Genomic DNA, 21,822 nt, shown 5'->3' on the forward strand with positions numbered 1-21,822 from the left:
TGTTCATGTTTTGTCTCTTAAAGTCCTCATATGAGTGAAGTCATATGATTTTTGTCTTTTTCTGACTAATTTTGCTTAGCACAATATCCTCTAGTTCCATCCATGTCATTGGAAATGATTTCATTCTTTTTGATTGCCAAGTAATATTCCATTATATATATACACACACCACATCTTCTCATCTTCTTTATCCATTCATCCATCAATGGACATTTGGGCTCTCTCCATACTTTGGCGCTATAAACATGGGGGTGCATGTGTCCCTTCAAAACAGCACACCTGTATCCCTTGGGTAAATACCTAGTAAGTGCAATTGCTGGGTTGTAGGGCAGTTTTAGTTTTTTGAGGAACCTCCATACTGTTCTCCAGAGTGGCTGCACCAGCTTGCATTCCCATCAAATACGTATTTGATGCGTAACATCTTGCTCCCCTTTTTGAACCACTTCTCAGCCTTGTGGATCTGGATGTCCGTCTGGTTCCCCTCCTGGGAAAGCTCCGGGAAGAACGTCATTGCACCTTCACCTCCCAGCGGGCATATGCACTGAAGCTCACACGTGTACATTGCAAGAGGAGTTGAATACTTCCTTCTTCCCAGCCTGCCACCCATCCACCCCGTTCAGGCTGGCACCGTTCACCATCATTTAATGTGCAAATTATTTTTTTTTTTTTAATTTTTTTCAACGTTTTTTATTTTTGGGACAGAGAGAGACAGAGCATGAACGGGGGAGGGGCAGAGAGAGAGGGAGACACAGAATCGGAAACAGGCTCCAGGCTCCGAGCCATCAGCCCAGAGCCTGACGCGGGGCTTGAACTCACGGACCGCGAGATCGTGACCTGGCTGAAGTCGGACGCTCAACCGACTGCGCCACCCAGGCGCCCCGATGTGCAAATTATTTTTTTTAAATGTGCCCTGGAGCTGGGAGGGGGGGAATTCCATCTCTAGCGTGTCGTGGCCATGGGTATTTTTTGTAAGAAATAGAAATTCTGTGCTTCTAAAGAATATCTTCCTGTGGACTAGATGAGGGTCTTCAAGAAAATCCATCAAGCTGGTGTTTTGATTTTCAAGTTCTGTAGTGAGAAAAACAGACGAGAATTGAATGGAAATTCTCAGGCAGTAAAATATAAAATTTTGCAGTGATACGGAGCAAACGAGGGTACAATTCAAAACTACAATCAGTATGACCAGGACTGCAAAAATGCAGTTTTTTGAAGTGAGACGATAAGCATTTAAATAATGTGGAAGCAAAAGTATGTGTTATTATTATATACTGAGCAAAAAGCTAAAGGAAGAAGAATCAATCCACATACTAGGTTCAACGAGAGACATTACAGACTGTATGTTTGCTGTGAAATGGGGTGGCCAGTGAGCAAACCAGTGTAAAGTGAGGCTTTCTGTATTTTGCCGGTAGTATCTGCAATATTGTGTGACCACATCCAAGGCAACTGATCATTATGTTCCAGAAACCGGAACCCTGGCTGATTGGTGGCATGAGATGGAAATTCAGATCAGCTGTGCTGGTAGGAATTCCAAAGTCAACTGTCCACTGCAAAGGCTGTCTCTTGTTCAAGGACTGACCCAGGTTAGGGAACCCAGGACAGCTGTCCTCCCATACAGTGGCTGTGATGCAGATGGCTGCTATCCTTTAACCCAGAAGTGGGTGTGTATGCATGCACACACACACACACTCACACACACAATTATTTTACACTTGAGGCAGAAATAGTCCCGCGGCCCAAAGTGAACTATGTCATGGGGCATCCCGTGTGGTGGCCAAGTCAGATGCTGCCTGTTGTGATTTTACATTTTTAAAGGTTTAAAAAGTCAAAGTTACAGCAGATGAAAATTCTATGAAGTGCAAAGCTGAGCGTTCCTAAGTAAAGGTTGGTTGGAACACAACCATATATATATATTTTTTTTTTTTTTGAAGTTTATTTATTTTGAGAGAGCTCATGGACACACAAGAAGGAGAGGGGCACAGAGAAGGGGAGACAGAATGCCAATCCTAGGCTCTGCACCATCAGAAACCCAGTGCGGGGCTTGAACTCGCGAACCGTGAGATCATGACCTGAGCTGAGCTAAGATGCTTAACCGACTGAGCCACCCAGTCGCCCCAGCTCAATGTATTTTGCCCCATGTTATTGGGATGCCATGAATTTTATGTGTTTTTGTTACCAGTTAGTACCCATCAGCTCAAAACAAGAAAAGCAGACTTCGAATGTCACACGTAGGTTCATCGTGCAGAGTGGATTATTTTCTTATCAAATTAGATGGCACAGAATTGTGCCTGTTGTGCGGTGATGCTCCAGCTGTGCTTTTTTTCTCTTCACCATCTTTCCTTCTCGAGGCCGCTGCAGCCACGAAGTTCAAGCTGTCAGTTTCTCTGGGTACAAAATCTACCCTGGACACGGGAGGCCCTATGCTGGGACTGAGGGGAAGGTTTTCTAATTTCTTAATGAAAATGCAAGTCAGCATTCCTTTCCAAGAGGAATCCTCAGCAGAGAAACTGGGCTTTACAGAAGAAACACAAGAAGGGACAGAAGAAATTTAAAAAAAAAAGAACCCGCCTGTACGGTCCAATTCCAGAGGGCCGTCACTGGTGCATCTCATGCTGGTAAAATGGCCAAGAGGGGTCAGAAACCTGACGTCAGGAAGGCTCAACGAGAATAAGCCATCAGGGCTACCAAGGAAGCAAAAAAGGCTAAGCAAGCACCTGTAGACAGCAACGGCGGCTGCTGAGGCTCCCACGAAGGCAGCACCTAAGCAAAAGATCGTAAAGCCTGGGAGGGTTTCTGCACCCTGAGTTGGCAGAAAACGCTAAGTTGGTGGATCAGATTTTATTTTATTATTATTATTTTTTAAGTTTATTTATTTTGATAGAGCACAAGCAGGAGAGGGGCAGAGAGAGAGGGGAGAGAGAATCCCAAGCAGGCTCAGTGCTGTCAGCACAGAGCCCGACGCAGAGCTTGATGCAGAGCTCGATCCCACGAACCGTGAGATCGTGACCTGAGCCAAAATCAAGAGTCAGACGCTTAACTGACTGAGCCATCCGGGCACCCTGACAGATCAGATTTTTAAATAAACATCTGACTATTAAAGAATCCAGGGGCACCTGGCTGGCTCAGTCAGTTGAGGGTCTGACTTCGGCTCAGGTCATGATCTCACGCTTCGTGAGTTCAAGCCCTACATTGGGCTCTCTGTTCCTCCCCCACTTGTGCATGCACACTCTCTCTAAAAAAAAAAAAATGCATACACATATATATATATATAGAGAGAGAGAGAGAGAGAGAGAGAGAATGTGTTGACATTGGCACACTAAGCATTTATTACAATATCCCCGGCTCACAGGAAAGCAACAGCCAAGAGAGTTAGAACACTTTGAATGGAGTATCTCAGGATATGATTTCTTGTCTAAAAAAATAAGGAGGCAGTAACTAAAGTTCCCAAGTGGCCTATTTGTTAGCCACGCAAGAAAAGCCATTTACCAATGATGAAATTAAACTGTGTTTGTAGACGCTAAATAAATGTGTCCAGATAAAATATGCTTTTTAGGGGCGCCTGGGTGGCTCAGTCGGCTGAGCGTCCGACTTCAGCTCAGGTCATGATCTCACAGCCTGTGAGTTCGAGCCCCACGTCGGGCTCTGTGATGACAGCTCGGAGCCTGGAGCCTGCTTCAGATTCTGTGTCTCCCTCTCTCTCTGCCCCTCCCCTGCTCATGCTGTATCTCTCTCTGTCTCAAAAATAAAACATTAAAAAAATTTTTTTTAATAAAAAAAATATGCTTTTTAAAACTATTAGCCTTTTCCGGTGCCTGGCTGGCTCAGTCAGTACAGCATGCAACTCTTGATCTTGGGGTTGTGAGTTTGAGCCCCACGTTGGGTGTAGAGTTTATTTAAAATAAATACGATAAAAAATAAATAAAACTATTGGCCATTCAGTGAGAACAGCTGCATGAAGAGTTAGGGAAGCAACATCAGTAAATTTAAATAATTTTTTTAATGTTTGTATTTTTTTTTTCAACGTTTATTTATTTTTGAGACAGAGAGAGACAGAGCATGAACGGGGGAGGGGCAGAGAGAGAGGGAGACACAGAATCGAAAACAGGCTCCAGGCTCTGAGCCATCAGCCCAGAGCCCGACGCGGGGCTCGAACTCACGGACCGCGAGATCGTGACCTAGCTGAAGTCGGACGCTTAACCGACTGCGCCACCCAGGCGCCCCTGTATTTATTTTTGAGACAGTGGGAGAGCATGAGCGGAAGAGAGGCAGAGAGAGAGGGAGACACAGAATCCGAACCAGGCTCCAGGCTCTAGGCTGTCAGCACAGAGCCTGACACGGGGCTTGAACTTGTCAACCGAGAGGTCAAGACCTGAGCCAAAGTCCGACATTCAACCGACTGAGCCACCCAGGCGTCCCACAACATCAGTAAATTTAAAAGCAAGGCAAATGATTTCAAATGTTTTTCCTGGGCTCTTAATGACTTAATCGATGTTGCCAATATTGCTCAGTTGATGATTCAAGAAGTCAATGCCAAGTTTGAAGTGCTAGAGTGACCAATTCATCCCAGTTTGCCGAGAACACTTCTAGGTTTAACACTGGAGGTCCCGTGTTGCAGAATCCTCCCTAGTTCCGGGTGAATTGGAATGATTTCTCACCCTAGAAATGACTGAAAAATTAGCCTCTTATGAGTAGTTTGTGTGGAGCAAGTATATGCAAACATATTTTCAAAGTTGAGAAAAAAATCAAATCAGTACAACCCGAAGTGGAATCTTCCAAGATGTGCACAACCAACGGCGGTAAAAATATGTGTGGAACAGAAAAAGGTTTTGTTGACAAACTTACAGTTTGTGAAACTGTAAGGTATTTAAGGCCTATTCACTGTATTATTCATCAGCACGTACTTATCAGGAAATACACGAACCCATCATGTGTTATTGAACCAATAGCATCCCTGACGTATTTCATTTATTCTTGTGGACTCGGCAGCCATCGTCGGGTCTGTGAATTTTTGACAGAAGCTAAACATCCTGACTTGCCCTGCCACACAGAAGCTGGACGGATCAGCAATGATAGTTTTCTTGAGACTTTCTGAGTTCAGGGCCAACGTTGCAAATTTCTGAATGAAAAGAACCTCCCTCAGCCATGACTAAACACTGAATACCTTTGGAAAGTAGCTTTTGCTGCAGACTTGATGAATTTTATTTTTAATTTTTTAAATGTTTATTTACTTTTGAGAGAGAGGGAGAGCATAAGTCGGGGAGAGGGGCACAGAGAGAGAGAGAGAGAGAGAGAGAGAGGGAGACACAGAATCGTAAGCAGGCCCCAGGCTCCGAGCTATCAGCACAGAGCCCGACGCAGGGCTCAAGCCCCAAAACCGTGAGATCATGACCTGAGCAGAAGTCAGACACTGAACCGACTGAGCCACCCAGGCACCCCCAGCCTTAATGAATTAAACTTATAGTTACAAGTCAAAGCACCACCTGTACTTCAAACCTACATGGCACTTATGTCATTTTGATGATTCACATGAATGCAAGAAATGGCACACTGCTATCTTTATGTGCTTGCTGTGTTGCCAAAAGTTCAAACGAGAAACACTATCTCCATTCCCACACAAATTTGCAGCGGATATATTTTCAAACCTCAAACTACAGTGCCAGCAGTGTCTTTCAGACCTTGATACAAGTGCAATGGAGATGTCCATATTTCAAAATTCATTTCCTTGTGGGATCGCAAAGCTTCCACCCGTCAACCACAGGTGGTTAACTGAAATGTGATGAATGACATTCGAAAAGGCAAACATCAAAACGAGAAGCTAACAGAGTTCTTTCCACAAATGCCTTCTGGGGCGCCTGGGTGGCTCAGTCGGTTAAGCGGCCGACTTTGGCTCAGGTCATGATCTCACGGTCCGCGAGTTCGAGCCCCGCGTCGGGCTCTGTGCTGACCACTCAGAGCCTGGAGCCCGTTTCAGATTCTGTGTCTCCCTCTCTCTCTGCCCCTCCCCTGTTCATGCTCTCTCTCTGTCTCAAAAATAAATAAACATTAAAAAAAATTAAAAAAAAAACAAAAAACAAATGCCTTCTAAGTGAGGGATATACTCAGAATCATGCTTGAGGATTGACATCAGCAGTTGACAGTACCTGTGTGCAAAGACATTTCAAAAAATGAAATACAGGGGCACCTGGCCGGCTCAGTCGGTGGAGCACGTGACTCTTGATCTCAGGGTCATGAGGTCGAGCCCATGTTGGGTATAGAGAGTATTAATAAGGTTTAAAAAAAATGAAATAGACAAAATCTCATCCCATATCAACATTAACAAATGAATATTCACACATGACTTTGATGGTAGGAAACACTAATTTCACACTTTCTACAAAAAATTCATTCCGAATGGATGACAGACCTAAATGTAAAACATAAAACTAAACCATTTTTAGAAGAAGACATAGGACAGGGCGCCTGGGGTCTCAGTCAGTTAAGCATCCAACTCTTGGTTTCGTCTCAGGTCACAATCTCATGGTTTGGTGAGTTTGAACATGGAGCCTGCTTGGGATTCTCTCTCTCTCTTCCCTCTCTGACTCTCCCCTACTGTTCCCTCTCTCTCTCTCTCTCTCTCTCTCTGTCTCTAAATAAATAAATAAATAAACTTAAAAAAAGAAGAAGAAAACAGGACAAAATCTTTATGATCTGGTTTAGGCAGAGTTCTTAGGCATGACATCAGAACCATGATCCATAAAAGAATTGATAAATTGGACTTGATCAAAATTTGGAATTTAGTTAAGACACTGTTGAGAGAATGAAAAGACAGGTACAGAGGTACAGTCTGGCTGAAAATGTTTTTAAAGAACTTCTAATCCAGAATAGACCTGTCGAAACAATCAGCCCAAACTGTCCTAGGCAAACCCAGCTTCTGCCAAATGGAAAGTAATTTAGGCTATTTTCAACACGATGTGAGGTATGTGATAATACCTAATTTTTACTCAATATTTCCATGTGTCAGATATCATTGTAAGCATTTTAAATATATTAACTTATTAAATCAGAAAAACCCTATGAAGTACATATTTCTTTTCTTTTCTTTTTTTTTTTTTTTAGAGAGAGAGTGAGCTGGGAAGAGGGGCAGACGAAGAGATAGAGAGTGAATCTCTTCTTTTTAATGTTTATTTTTGAGAAAGAGAGAGCAAGGAAGGGGCAGAGAGGGAGGGGGAGAGGGTGTGATCTCTGTGCTGACAGAGAGAGCTCCATGCAGGGCTCAAACTCACAAACCATCTAGACACCCGTAATTATTTCTTTATTTTTTTAAGTTCATTTATTTATTTTGAGACAGAGAGAGAGAGACAGAGACACACAGAGAGAGGGAGCACAAGCAGGAGAGGGGCAGAGAGAAGGAGAGACAGATCTCAAGCAGGCTCCACACCGTCAATGTGGGGCTCAATCCGATGTGGGGCTCGAACTCGCAAGCTGCGAGCTCGTGACCTGACTCGAGATCAAGAGCCGGATGCTTAACGATTGCACCACCCAGGCACCCCGAGATATTTCTTTCCCATCTAAAGATGAGGAAACAGAAGCCCAGAGAGGTTACCTAACTTGCCCAAAGATTGCATACGGTGAGCGAATGAATAATGCGGACTCAGGCCCTGACGGTTCCCCTCCCACAGGATGAATGCGAATGCGAGATTGCTGGTGGCGGTGGAAAAAGGGAAATGTGCAAAAACCTTGCACCGACAAGGACTGCTGACTTTTTGAAATGGAGGCAGAAATGGGGCACTGGGGCAGGCACGAGAGGAGGCAAATCAGCGCTCCATTCTTGTGTCCCCAGCTTTACACTGAAAACAACTGACACTAGGTGGCAGTAGATCCCAGGCACTTAAAATCTACAGTCCACTCCTTTCACGGAAAGCCACGGACAAAACGCAAGGTTTGTTGAAAGCATTTCTACACTGATGTTGGCATTTTTTTTAAAGACCTCCCTGAGAGGCACCCTTTCACACACACGCATCCACCACCACCACCATCAATTTCCAGAAAGCTGGAGGACACAAACTGCCACTATGAAAGGACTCTTTAGCAACTGGGTGTCAATAATGTCCTTCGGATAATTGGTTATTACATGAAAGTGCATGCAGTTATGAATAAGTATAGCTTAGGGTAATTTGTGGGCAAATTTTTTTATATATATAATTTTTTCATTTATATATTTTTTAATGTTTATTTATTTATTTATTTATTTTTAATTTTTAAAAAATGTTTATTTATTTTTGAGACAGAGACAGAGCATGAACAGGGGAGGGGCAGAGAGAAGGAGACACAGAATCTGAAACAGGCTCCAGGCTCTGAGCTGTCAGCACAGAGCCCGAGGCGGGGCTCGAACTCACGGACCGCGAGATCACGACCTGAGCTGAAGTCGGCCGCTTAACCGACTGAGCCACCCAGGCGCCCCTATTTTTTTATTTTTGAGAGAGAGAGCAGGGCAGGAGCAGAGAGAGAGGGAGGCAGAATCCCAAGCAGGCTCCACGCTGCCAGCACAGAGCCCAAGGCAGGGCTTGAACTCACAAACTGTGAGATCATGACCTGAGCCTAAATCAAGAGTCAGAGGCTTAACTGACTGAGCCTCCCAGGAGCCCCTCATACTTTTTGTTTTGGAGAGAGACAGCACAAAGAAGGGAGAGGGGCTGAGGGAAAGGGAGAGAATTTCAAGCAGGCTCCACACTCAGCACGGAGCCCAATGCAGGGCCGTGACCCTAGGACCATGACTTGAGCCAAAATTAACAGTCGGATGCTCAACCCACTGAGCCACCCAAGCGCCCTGCAAATAGTTTTATAATTTGGTGTTCCACAAGGTATATGAGAAATTGATGGCTCTATTTAAAAAGGAAATTTCAGGGCGCCTGGGTGGCTCAGTCGGTTGGGCGGCCGACTTTGGCTCAGGTCATGGTCTCACGGTCTGTGAGTTCAAGCCCCATGTCGGGCTCTGTGCTGACAGCTCGGAGCCTGGAGTCTGTTTCAGATCTGTGTCTCCCTCTCTCTGACCCTCCCCCGTTCATGCTTTGTCTCTCTCTGTCTCAAAAATAAATAAACGTTAAAAAAATTTAAAAAAAATAAAAAGGAAATTTCATGCAAGAGAACTTTGCTTCACTACCATAATCACTCTAGACACAACCTTGAGCCCATGGTGTTCAGAGTATTTCCTATTTTCTACTCTCTGTGCTCATTTCGGCTTTATTTTTTGTTCATGAGGCCTGAATTATCAGCACGAAGTAAACACTGGACTTAGAATGTGGAGCGTTTTTCTATTTCAGTTAGTAAATCTCAGCATTTGGGATGATTTTTCAAGTTATATCTAAGTGATATATTTCTGGCCTTTTCCCTCTGTTTAACAAACAGAAGCGAAAACCCAAAACTGTTTAGGCAGTCAGGGCCTCAGGTGGGTCTGGAGTTCAATCCCATTGATCCAATTAGAGAATGTTTCACATACCTATCTACCAACTCTTCCTGTTCCAGTCGCCCGGTCTGTTTTATAATTAAATTGCTTACCAAGAACCTCGGTGGCCTGATCTGCTTCTATTTGTGTTAACAGAAAGAAGGAAATGAATTTGCAGCAGTATTATGGAAGTTACTTTTCTGTGTTGATAAGTGGCCAATTTTAGAATCTCCCCTGTTATAAATAAGTCCTGTCAACTCTAGGATGCCCAGGAAAAGAAATTCAGACATTTGATACTTGCCAAACATAGTTTCCGCAGCAAATGTGCCATCAGTAATGCTGCTGTCCTCCCGGTAGCTTCATTCACGGGTCCTGCTGTGATTTGAGTATTCCAGAGGGAAGTGTCTGTAATGCCAGTTTTGGGGGAAGCAGGACCTTTGCAAGAAGAACCAAGGAATCATCCTAATTATGCTTCTAAAAGAGAAACCATTCAGATGTTTTTCGGCAGTGATGGCGGGTAATCACTGGCATTTTTTTTCCTCTGAAGGAATGTGTCTGTTTTTTCTATTTCTGCTTTAGCAGTTAGAGAGATGATAAATATTGTGGTGTTTTTTTCTAATTAGCTTTTTAAATAATATATATCACTGCCAGTACATGCCTGGTGTAATAACAAATGCAAACAAGTAGGTCAGTAAATGCAAATTGTGTGTCTGTTTCTGACCTTGCAAATTTGCGCTTAGCCAGTTATCTGATGTGATGTTAACGTAGAAGCAGCCATATAAAGTCACCAGTTGCTCAGCTGGCTCATTATGGATGATCTTCTAGTGACTTTTTCCTTTTAGTTTTTCAGCTTAATTGATTACCTGAAGAGGTAACACATAAAAAGGTACAAAAACTCAAAAGATCCCAACAAGTATAGGGTGAAAAGTCAGTCCCTTTCCTTGCCCGCACAGCTAGCTACTTACCGGGCTCCAGCCCGCTGGTCGGTTGGGCGTCCGACTTCGGCTCAGGTCAGGATCTCCCAGTTGATGGGTTCAAGCCCCACATCGGGCTCTGTGCGGACAGCTCGGAGCCTGGAGCCTGCTTCGGATTCTGTGTCTCCCTCTCTCTCTGTCCCTCCTCCACTCTGTTTCTCTCCATCTCTCAAAAATAAATTTAAAAATGTTAAAAAAAAAAGTTTTTGAAGGATAATCTGGGCTGCTGTACTGAGACTGGACTGAAGACACACAGGAGGAAGTTGATGCTATTGCAATAATCCGCAGTGGTGGGACCAGGGTGGTGGCAACTCAAAGGAGGTGAGAAGTGCTCCCCTTAGGGATATGTTCTGAAGGCGGCCAACAGGGTCTGCTGATAATTTTGATATGGGTGTGAGAGAAATGGAAAGGAGTCAGGTTTGGCACCAAGGATTTTGGCCAAAGCACCCGGAAGAACAGAGAGGTATACACTGAGATGACGACGATGTGTATAAGAAAGGTGGTGCTGAGGAGTTACATTTGGGCCAGAATGGGCTGGAGGTGCCTATTAGACAGGTGGACATCCAAGTCTGAAGTTCAGAGGAAAGTTCTAGCTGGAGGTAGAAATGCAAGCTATAGCCCTGAGACTAAATGGGCTGGAGGTGCCTATTAGACATCCAGGTGGAGATCCGAGTGTGAGGTTCAGAGGAAAGTTCTAGCTGGAGGTAGAAATGCAGGCTATAGCCCCGAGACTAAATGGGCTTGCACGGGAGCAAGTTCCCTGGAACATTCCAGCGTTTAGTGCTCTGGGCAGCAAGCAGGAACCAGCAAAAAAGGAGAAATAGAGAGGTGGAAGGAAGCCAGAGCGAAGGGGTCCCCGATGTCAAGAGAAAAGAGTGTTATCAAGGAGAGAGGGTGATCATCTGGGTCCCATACTGCTGGACAGGTCACATAAGATGAAGCCCGGGATGGACCATTGGCTTTAGCAACATGGCAGTGACCTTGCAAAAGGACTTCTAAGCTCATTTCTAGTCCCAAGATTCTATAAATACCCTTTTCGTTTATGCAAGTTATTATATTTAGAATTAAACAATTAAATAATGAAGGAAGAGTCCAATCAGGCTAAAGCGGTCCCCTCATCAGCGGTAACTTGACACTTCCCATATGGTAGAGCCAAGTGTAGAAAAGCCTGAAGCCCTCCCTCCACCTGTTTTCTGTGCTTATTTGCCCTCGGGACATTGACTCTGCTTAGAGTCTGGCTTTAAGATTGGAGTCAAGGGGCGCCTGTGTGGCCCAGTCGGTTAAGTGTCCGACTTCGGCTCAGGTCATGATCTCACGGCTCGTGAGTTCGTGATCTCACGGCTCGTGAGTTCGAGCCCCACGTCGGGCTCTGTGCTGACAGCTCAGAGCCTGGAACCTGTTTCAGATTCTGTGTCTCCCTCTCTCTCTCTGACCCTCCCCCATTCATCCTGTCTCTATTTCAAAAGTAAATAAACGTTAAAAAAAAAAAATTAAGATTGGAGTCAAGATTCAAACCCAGTTTAGCCGAGTTTCGTCTTTCTCCTCATTACCTTTTTTGTTTCTTTTTAGAGCAAGATGTTTCCGGCACTAAAACTTCTGAAATTACAAATCAGTTCCTTCTTCATCTTTCACTCTGCTTTACAAAAATCTGACCCTGTCCTATAGGATGTTCTTCTGATTCTTCTCCACGTATTTTTGTGCTGCTGATTGGTCTGCAGGCATCATTCCTCTAATTCTATATTTGAGACATTCATGGACAGGTCAAGAAAGAGGATCTGTTTGGAGAGAACAAGGCAACAAGGACCCAGACTCCTAGAACACCATCAATTTGTTGTGGATGTTTACAGAGACTGTCTCAAACCTCTGCTGGGATACTCAGCGTTCAAACTTGCGTAACCTACACAATTTCTCCTATTTCAGTCCTTGGCCTGCCCTTAGCCATGCACCCTCTATCCATCCTTGGCCCTATTCTTCCTACTCTTCCTTGGGGAGATCTGTCTACAGGCCATGAATTTGACCACAGATATCAATGGTGTATCAGAGTTTAATCCAAGTGTTTTCTTTCTTTCCTTTTTTAAAAAATTTTTTGTGTTTATTTATTTTTGAGAGACAGAGAGCCAGAGCATGAGCAGGGGAGGAGCAGAGAGAGAGGGAGACACAGAATCTGAAGCAGGCTGCGGGCTCCGAGCTGTCCGCACAGAGCCCGACGCGGGGCTCGAACTCACGAACCGAGAGATAATGACCTGAGCCGAAGTCGGATGCTCAGCCGACTGAGGCACTCAGGCGCCCCACTTTATTTTTTTTAAGTTTATTTATTTATTTTGAGAGAAAGAGAGAGAGAGAGAGAGAGAGAGAGAGAGAGAATGAATGAGAGGCAGAGAGAGAGGCAGAGAGAGAGAATCCCAAGCAGGCTCCACACCCCTCACTGAGACTGATGCAGGCTCAGTCTCAGAACCATAGGATTATGACCTGAGCCCAAATCTAGAGTCAGATGCTTAACCCACTGAGCCACCCAGGTGCCCCCAGAGTGTTTTCTTTCTTAATAGTACATAAAATAGTACATAGGTGTCTCAGGTTCAAGGATCCATGATACTGGCCAGGTGCAAACTATCCATGCTAAGCACCTGGGCTGCTGCAAATGCCCCTTCCGTGTCCCTTGGTCCCTGCTTATCTCTATCTCCTGTCTTAGCTCTCAGCACACCATGTTTCCCAACAGTATTAGCTACTTACTATGTTCTCATTTCCTGTTTGTACAATGGAAATATTCTGTAGGAACTCATCTTTCCTATTTAGAAATGGTACTCTGTAAACTAAAGGCATTGACTTTTGTTTCTTTCCTCACTTGATTAATTCTTTTCCTTCCCAGGAAATGCAATTGACACGCACCACATAAAGCCAGGGCCCCCATGGTGGTGGGGACAGGAGACCTGGGGAGGAAGTCAGGGATCTGGGTGTTCTGGCTAGTCAGGAACTCGCTGGTTGCCATGGTGCAGCCCCTTCCTCCTCACTGAGCCTGGCTGTTTGGATCAGGGAGAGGAGGCACCGAGTTAGCCAATCTCTGAGGTCCTTCTTGCCTAACTTCTAGAGTTCTTCATTTGAGTTGGCCAGAAATCCTCACAGGAAAAGAAGTTCTCACCTAGCCCCACCTGCCCCGGTGAGGGAGGGCACTGAGACCACACAGGCCTCCTCTGTGGTGTGGAGCAGAACCTCACCTCCCACCCTCTACCACCTGGGGCCCCCCGGTCACAGATCAGTGTCTAACATCCAGGGAGCTATTCTGAGGTGCATATACTGGGAGCATGAACTACAAGAAGCCGAGGGCCACACCTCACTGTAATGACAGTTTACCTGTCTGTCGTGCTAGGACATGTTCAATCTTGTGCCCACCCTCACTCCTCCACACTCAGCAGTCAACAGCGCAGAACAGGCACCCAGGAAATGCCCAGGGACTAAAGAGTCCACATGTGGGTGACTCACGACAGGGTAAGTGGGAGAAATGTCCAGTCAGCTCATTGGGCAGGAGTAGAGCAAACGAGGAAATTATCTGATGCCACCGTGGATGTTGGGGAAGACCTAAGATTCAGAACACCAAAGGCCAACATGGTGGGAAGTCATTAAGAAACAGAAAAAAGGACTGGCCGATGCATGTTGTTTTCCCAGCATCTTTCCCTTGTGCATCATCCCCCGTTTTCCTTGAGTTAACCACCTCTCCCCAGTGTCAACCCATGTCATTTGAATGGAATGACTCCATCCTGAGATCTGGAGGGGACCACAAGACCCGGGCCCCAGGAACAGGCACGCTGGAGAATTTGAGCGCCCGCCCTAAGACACTTGAGGAGCGACTGAGAATAGGTGCTTCTTCCACGGGGCCTCTGAGTTCCCGGAATGCCATCCCAGAGCCGCTGGTGGCCCCTTTGTCACCACAGGGAGCTCCAGCCTGAGCATGTAGCCAGCCCAAAAGGAAGCTCATTCGAATGTCTTGATCCAGCCAAGCCCAACTTTTTATAAGTCATGCCAATAATTTTCTTTTTTCCCCTTTTTAAACTGGTTTGAGTCAGGTTTCTGTCACAGACGACCCAAATCGCACTAATAAGAGCAACAGAATTTTTTTTTCTTTAAACTGGCAGATTTGAGGGGCGCCTGGGTGGCTCAGTGGGTTGAGTCAGCTCAGGTCATGATCTCAGGGCTTGTGAGTTCGAGCCCCGCATCAGGCTCTGTGCTGACAGCTCAGAGCCTAGAGCCTACTTTGGATTCTGTGTCTCCCTCTCTGTGTGCACCCCCCCTCTGCCTGTCCCCCACATGTGCTCTCCCTCTCTCTCAAAAATAAATAAATAAACATTTAAAAAAGTCAACTGGCAAAAAAAAAATTTTTTTTTAATTTAGAAAATTAAAAAAAAAATCAACTAGCAGATTTGAAACAGTGCTGCTTAAAAGAGTAAAGTCTTGTCATAACAAATAGGGAAGTTCTATAGCAGAACTTGCACAGCCACCCCAGGCCTGGCATGGCTCATGTGGCCGGGGACAGGGGCCATGGGGGCCGGGGGGGGGGGGGGGGGGGGAGGGCTGACGAACATTCCTCTCATCCCAGTGAACTCAGGAAATAGAAACCTCACCGTGTGTCAGCAGGTGTTGCTGCCTTCAAACAGGGCCCCCCCCTCCAAAAGTCCGAGCAAACTGACAGCTTTCCGAAGCCCAGGGGGTGGTTGACATCTGTTTGGCCAGTAAAACTCAAAGAAGCCCATACATAGGCTTGCCACCCCCAGTGTGACCAGTGGGGGAGCTCCCCCCACCCCCACCCCATTTACATTGTAAACGTGTCTTGCATCATTTAGCCCCTCTTTTTCTGGTTAAACATTACACACAGCTGCCCACTAGATGGAAAATATGGGCAACAAATCACCGCAGGTATGTGTCAGGGAAGAATTTCCCGCTGGCCAGCAGGGAGGCTGACCCTCCAGTTGAACGGCCTGCGGCCTGCGGCCTGTGGGTGGGAGGCCATAAAAGTCATTTGTGCAGGGTGTGGGGGCTGGGGTCAACCGACCCTCCCAGGTGCTACATGTGTCAGGAAGCGGGGCTCTCTCTGCCGTCACCGTGAACTCACGTTCATTCAGCGGGCGGCCGCTGGGAGCAGGCAACACGGGCCCAGGGGCAAAGATTTTATTTGTTTTTCCTTCCAAAAGCCATGTTTTCAGAGCCGATTAAAGTTTGCCTCCTGCTTTCCAGCATTCCTTAGAGACAAAACAGGATTCCCTGTCACTTTGTTTATGGCACTTGTGGTTGGGTGGGTTGATGCTATTTAAACTACATTCCAGGTACTGGGAGAAGCTTTCCACATACTTACCTCATACATGGATGCATAAAACATGTATGTGTGCCTCGGAGTTTTATTTATTTTTTTTTAATTTTTTTTAACGTTTATTTATTTTTGAGACAGAGAGAGACAGAGCATGAACGGGGGAGGGTCAGAGAGAGACACACACACAGAATCCGAAACAGGCTCCAGGCTCTGAGAGGTCAGCACAGAGCCCCACACGGGGCTCGAACTCACGGACCGCGAGATCATGACCTGAGCCGAAGTCGGACGCTTAACCGACTGAGCCACCCAGGTGCCCCGAGTTTTATTATTTTTATTTATTTATTTTATTTTATTTTTTTAATGCCACAGTATCATACAGACAGGCAAACTTAGTCTCAGATGGGCTAAGCAAGTGGACCAAGGTCACAAAGCTTGTATACAGGTGCGAGAGGGCTCCCTGAGCCTGTTGGACCGCAAATCTTATGTTCTGTCCACTTTCTGCCACCTCCAACCATATAAATAAAAGAATGGCAAGTTTTGGATTTAAGTGAGGAACAAAGCCTTAAACTGATTTTCCCCTTCTTGGTATTCTAAAAGCACGTACTGTTATTCATTTTTAGTAAGGGTTTTTTTTGTTTGTTTTGTTTTGCTTTGTTTTTTGAGAGAGAGAGAGAGAGAGAGAGAGAGAGAGAGAATCCCAAGCAGGCTCTGTGCTGTCAGCTCAGAGCCCAATGTGGGGCTCGAACTCACAAACCGTGAGATCACGACCTGAGCCGAAACCAAGAAGTGGACACTTAACTGAGCCACCCAGGCACCCCACTGTTCCTCATTTTTAGAAAATCAGCTTTATTGAGATATAATTTACATACACTAACATCTATTTTATTTTAAAAAGTTTCAGCGTGCAGTTGGAAGAATTTGGACAAAAGCATCTACTTGTACAACCAGCACCACAATCAAGATACAGAATATTTCTGTCACCCCAAAAGTTCCCTCATGCCCCTTTGTTGCCAGTCTCCTCCCCCTGCCCCTGGCTCCCAGCAACCACTGCTCTCATTTCTGACCCCACAGTTTGCCTGTGCTATAATTGTATATGAATGGAATCACGAACACACCCTCATCTTTGCTTGTTTCACAGAACCCAATGCGTTCAAGATCACCCGTGTCCCAGTACTTAGTCCTTTGTATCCTGGGTGGTATCCTGCTGTGTGAAGGAAGACTGTCCCTTTACGAGCTGGTGGGCATTTGGATGGTTTCCAGTTTTGTACGATCGTTAATAAAGCCGCTCTAGAGACAGACCCAAATATACAGAGAGCAAACTGATGCTTCCCAGAGGGGAGGAGGTGAAGAATGGGCAAAATGGGCGAGGGGGAGTGGGAGGCACGGGTTTCCAGTTATGGAATGATTAAGTCATGGAATAAAAGGCACAGCGTAGGGAATATGGCCAATGGTATCATAATCGCGTTGTAAGCGACAGACGATAGGTACACTATAAACTATAGACCTATGGAATCGCTATGTTGAAACTAATGTAACATTGTGTGTGACTATATTTCAATTTTTTTTTAATGTTTATCTACTTTTGACAGAGAGACAGAGCATGAGCGGGGAGTGGGTGGGCTGCCAGAGAGAGAGAGGGAGACACAGAATCCGAAGCAGGCTCCAGGCTCTGAGCTGTTCGCACAGAGCCCAACTTGGGACTTGAACCCACAGACTGAGAGATCATGACCTGAGCTGAAGTCAGACACTTAACTGACTGAGGCACCCAGGTGCCCCTACTGTACTTCAATTTTTAAAAAATAGTAAAAAAGATAAACAAATTGGGGTACCTGGGTGGCTCAGTCAGTGAAGCGTCCCACTCTTGATTTTGGCTCAGGTCACGATCTCACAGTTCGTGAGATCAAGCCCCCCATCAGGGGCTCCCCACTCCTCAAAATAAAGAAATAAACTTAAAAAAAATTTAAAATTAAAAAAAATCAAACTGTTCTTTTTTTAATATAATTTTTTATTTTTTTAAATTTCCATCCAAATTAGTTAGCATATAGTGCAACAATGACTTCAGGAGTAGATTCCTTAAGCCCCTTACCCATTTAGCCCATCCCCCCTCCCAGAACCCCTCCAGTAACCCTCAGTTTGTTCTCCATATTTATGAGTCTCTTGTGTTTTGTCCCCTTCCCTGTCCTTGTATTATTTTTGTTTCCCTTCCCTTATGTTCATCTGTTCTGTCTCTTAAAGTCTTCATATGAGTGAAGTCATATGATTTTTGTCTTTCTCTGACTGACTAATTTCACTTAGCATATTACCCTCCAGTTCCATCCATGTAGTTGCAAATGGCAAGATTTCATTCTTTTTGATTGCCGAGTAACACTCCATTGTGTGTGTGTGTGTGTGTGTGTGTGTGTGTGTGTGTGTGTGTATACATATATATATATATACCACATCTTCTTTATCCATTCATCCATCGATGGACATTTGGGCTCTTTCCATACTTTGGCTGTTGTTGATAGTGCTGCTATAAACATGGGGGTGCACGTGTACCTTTGAAACAACACATCTGTATGCCGTGGATAAATGCCTAGTAGTGTGATTGCTGGGTCGTAGGGTAGTTCTATTTTTAGTTTTTTGAGGAACCTCCATACTGTTTCCCAGAGTGGCTGCACCAGCTTGCATTCCCCCCAAATTAAACTGTTCTAAACATTCATGTACCAGGCTTTGAATGAGCATGTCTTCATTTCACTTGGGTAAATACCAAAGGGGATCTCTGGGTATATGATACATGTATTTTAGCTTTATAGGAACCTGCCAAATGATTTCCAAAGCAGTTTTATATTTCCAGCAGCATTGTGAGAGGTTCTCAGTTGCTCCACACCCTTGCCAGTACTTGGCATAGTCAGTCTTTTTAATTTCAGCCATTCCAGTGGGTGTTCAGAGATAGCGCATTGTAGTTTTAATTTCTGCCCCTTGTTTTCACAGAGAACCATAGGCTGGAGGGTCACAGCTTAGGACACCACACTTGTTGGTTTACCTAAGGCCACAGCTGGGGTCGGGGGGCAACTCCCATGGACCCACGTCAAAACACATGGAGATGGGGTGCCTGAGGGGCTCAGTCAGTTGAGCATCCAACTTTTGATTCCAGCTCAGGTCATGATTTCATGGTCAGATCGAGCCCAATGTTGAGCCTTCTTGGAATGCTCTCTCTCCCTCTCTCTCTCTCTGTCCCTCCTCTGCTCGTGAGCTCTCTCTCTAAATAAACTTAAAAAAAAAAAAAAAACTGGGGCGCCTGGATGGCTCAGTCATTTAAGCGTCCGACTTCAGCTCAGGTCACGATCTCGCAGTTTGTGAGTTCGAGCCCCGTGTCGGGCTCTGGGCTGATGGCTCAGAGCCTGGAGCCTGCTTCCGATTCTGTGTCTCCCTCTCTCTCTGCCCCTGCCCCGTTCATGCTCTGTCTCTCTCTGTCCCAAAAATAAATAAACGTTAAAAAAAAAAAAAATTAAAAAAAAAAAACATATGGAGAAAAGCCTACACTTCGGAAGACAAAGCCCACACCAGGATTTGTTTCAAAGTTTAGTTTACCAAGGAAACCCTTTATTCACCTGTTCTGTTACCAAGACTTGTCTAAACAGAAGCCCCTCTGGTGTTGAAAGGAGGGGGGTGACTTAGCTCTACTCCCTGGGCCTCCCTGAACCCCCTGGGCATTTCCTCAGGACCCTGGCCAAAGAACAGATATATTGGGACACCTGGCTGGCTCAGTCGGTAGAGCATGTGACTCTTGATCTTGGGGTTGTGAGTGCAAGCCCCAATTTGGATGTAAAGATTACTTAAAAAAAATAAAACCTTAGCGGTGCCTGGGGGGCTCAATCTGTTAAGTGTCCAGCTCTTGGTTTCAGCTCAGGTTATGATCTCGCTGCTCGTGAGTTTGAGCCCAAGAACAGGCTCTCTGCTCTCAGTGCAGAGCCTGCTTTGGGTCCTCTTTCTCCCTCCCTCTCTGTCCCTCCCCCACTCGCTCACTTGCTCTCTTTCAAAAATAAACATTCTACATAAATAAATAAATAAATAAATAAATAAATAAATAAATAAAATCTTAAAAGAAAAGAAAGAAATTACCAAACTCTTTCCTAGAGTGGCCATTTTGTGTTCCCAGCCAAAGTGTTCGAGGATGCCAGTCCCCCCACGGCTGTGTCAACACTTGGTACATCAGTGTTTTTAAAATTTTTTTTTTTAACGTTTATTTATTTTTGAGACAGAGAGAGACAGATCATGAACAGGGGAGGGGCAGAGAGAGAGGGAGACACAGAATCGGAAGCAGGCCCCAGGCTCCGAGCTGTCAGCACAGAGCCCGGTGTGGGGCTCGAACCCACGAACCGCAAGACCATGACCTGAGCGGCAGTCAGATACTCAAGTGACTGAGCCACCCAGGCACCCCACCAATCTATTTATTTGTAGCCTCCTCCCAAGTGGGCCCAGGACAGCGAAAGGGCATAAAAACACAGCCAGCGTCGCTGCAACTCTGTCGACAAGGTGAAGTTCATCGCACTATCTGTGCAAGGACCGATTAACATGGTCTCCATCTTGCGGGGTGGTGGCTGGACCGCTGCCGGGGCCTCAGGTCCTGAGTGGCTCCCTGCTCGGCTGTCCCCCAGAAGCCCCGCGAGCAGGCGCGTTCACCCCCACTCTCAGGGCGGACTCAGACAGGGGTGGCCGCGGCAAGCACACCGGGAAGACGCAGCGGTCACCAAAGCGTGCCAATCAACCGCGCGGCTCCCAGCTCACCAGATGTGTCAAGAGGCCAATCAGCTCCGCGTGTTCCCGAGGAGAAAAATGTTCATTATGGGGAGAGCAGAGAGTGGAGCCCTGGCTAAAACCACTTTGCCTTCAACAGCAACTTTTTAATCCCTTTGTCTGGCGCATGAAATCAGTTCCCAGAACACAGGGGTTATTAATAACTGTGGGACCTTTTCCCAGTCTCCGGATCAATTGGCAGAAGCCTCTGCTTACTTCCTTCTGGATGCTTCTACGATTCAGAGGTGGGCAGTGGCCTCCCCCCCTGCAACCTCTACAGTGTTTTAGCTGGCTGGGGAGTTGCACGGCGCCCCCTAGGCCCCCACCCAGCACACCAAATGCACCAGGAGGCCTTGCCTGCCCCTGCGCCTTCCCCAGCGGGCTCAGGGTGGCTGGCACCTTTGCTTCCGGGGAGACGCTCCTGCTCCTGCTGTCTGGGAGGAGTGCAGCGTTTACCCTCTCCTCCTGGCTGGCTCCTCGCTGGCAAGTGCGGTCCAGAGTGTTGACAAGGATTGAGATCACTTTGCTTCCTCTCCTTGTGGCTGCTGAAGGCCCGGGCTCAGCGGCCGGGCGCAGGCACTACAAGGCCCAGGTCTTAACCCGGGGACCCTGGGGGTGGACACTTCTGCGGGAGGAGTGGTAATCACAGCAGCCCCGAGGCCGGCGCGGTCATGAACGTAGGACCGCCCCCAGAGCTTGCTTTCTGCTCTCCTTCACCCTTCCCCGGCGCCTCACCGCGCAGGTGGCCTTACCAGGACCTCCGCTCAGGAAAATGCCCCTCCGATTCTCATCCTCCAAGCTCCGCGCCACCCCCAGCATGGCACGGTGGGACCGACCGGCCTGGGGTCACCTGGCCCCGAGCCCGTGAGCCCACCTGTGAAGAAATTAAAACAAGCACACCTGCCTTGGGGAAGATTGGAGATGCTGAGAACAAAGGACCGCCCAGCCGCAGTGCACGGCAGGCACGCGCGACCTGACCGCCAGGAGCTGACTCTGTTTCCCCACAAACCTGCTCACCCTCCCCTCCTGCCTGTCTCCGTTAATGGCCTCATCACTCTTAGTCACTCAGACTGGATGACACGGCAGTATTCTTGTACGTCTTTCACTGGTCTGTTGTTTTTGTTTTTTTGTTTTAAATCGTGGTGAAGCAGACATAACTTAACATTGACCATCTTAACTGTCTGTAAGGGTAGAATTCGGGGGCATTCACATTGCTGTGCATGTCTCCCTGGTACTTTTCCATCCTTCCAAACGGAAACTCCGTACCCATCAAACACTCCCCGATCCTCCCTCCTCTCAGTCCCTGGCAACACCCTTCTACGGTCATCTGTCTCTGCGAAGTTGACTACTCTCGG

At 46.4% G+C, this 21,822-nt stretch overlaps 1 pseudogene; it reads left to right on the forward strand.

Annotated features, from left to right (window-relative positions):
- Nucleotides 1–955: 955 nt before the first annotated feature.
- On the forward strand, nucleotides 956–2,819 carry LOC147578400 (large ribosomal subunit protein eL24 pseudogene; annotated as a pseudogene).
- The last annotated feature ends 19,003 nt before the right edge of the window (nucleotides 2,820–21,822 follow it).

The sequence above is a fragment of the Puma concolor genome, chromosome C1 (assembly GCF_028749965.1).
Source record: "Puma concolor isolate L17-30 chromosome C1, mPumCon1.1.hap2, whole genome shotgun sequence".
In the NCBI taxonomy this organism is placed as follows: Eukaryota; Metazoa; Chordata; class Mammalia; order Carnivora; family Felidae; genus Puma; species Puma concolor.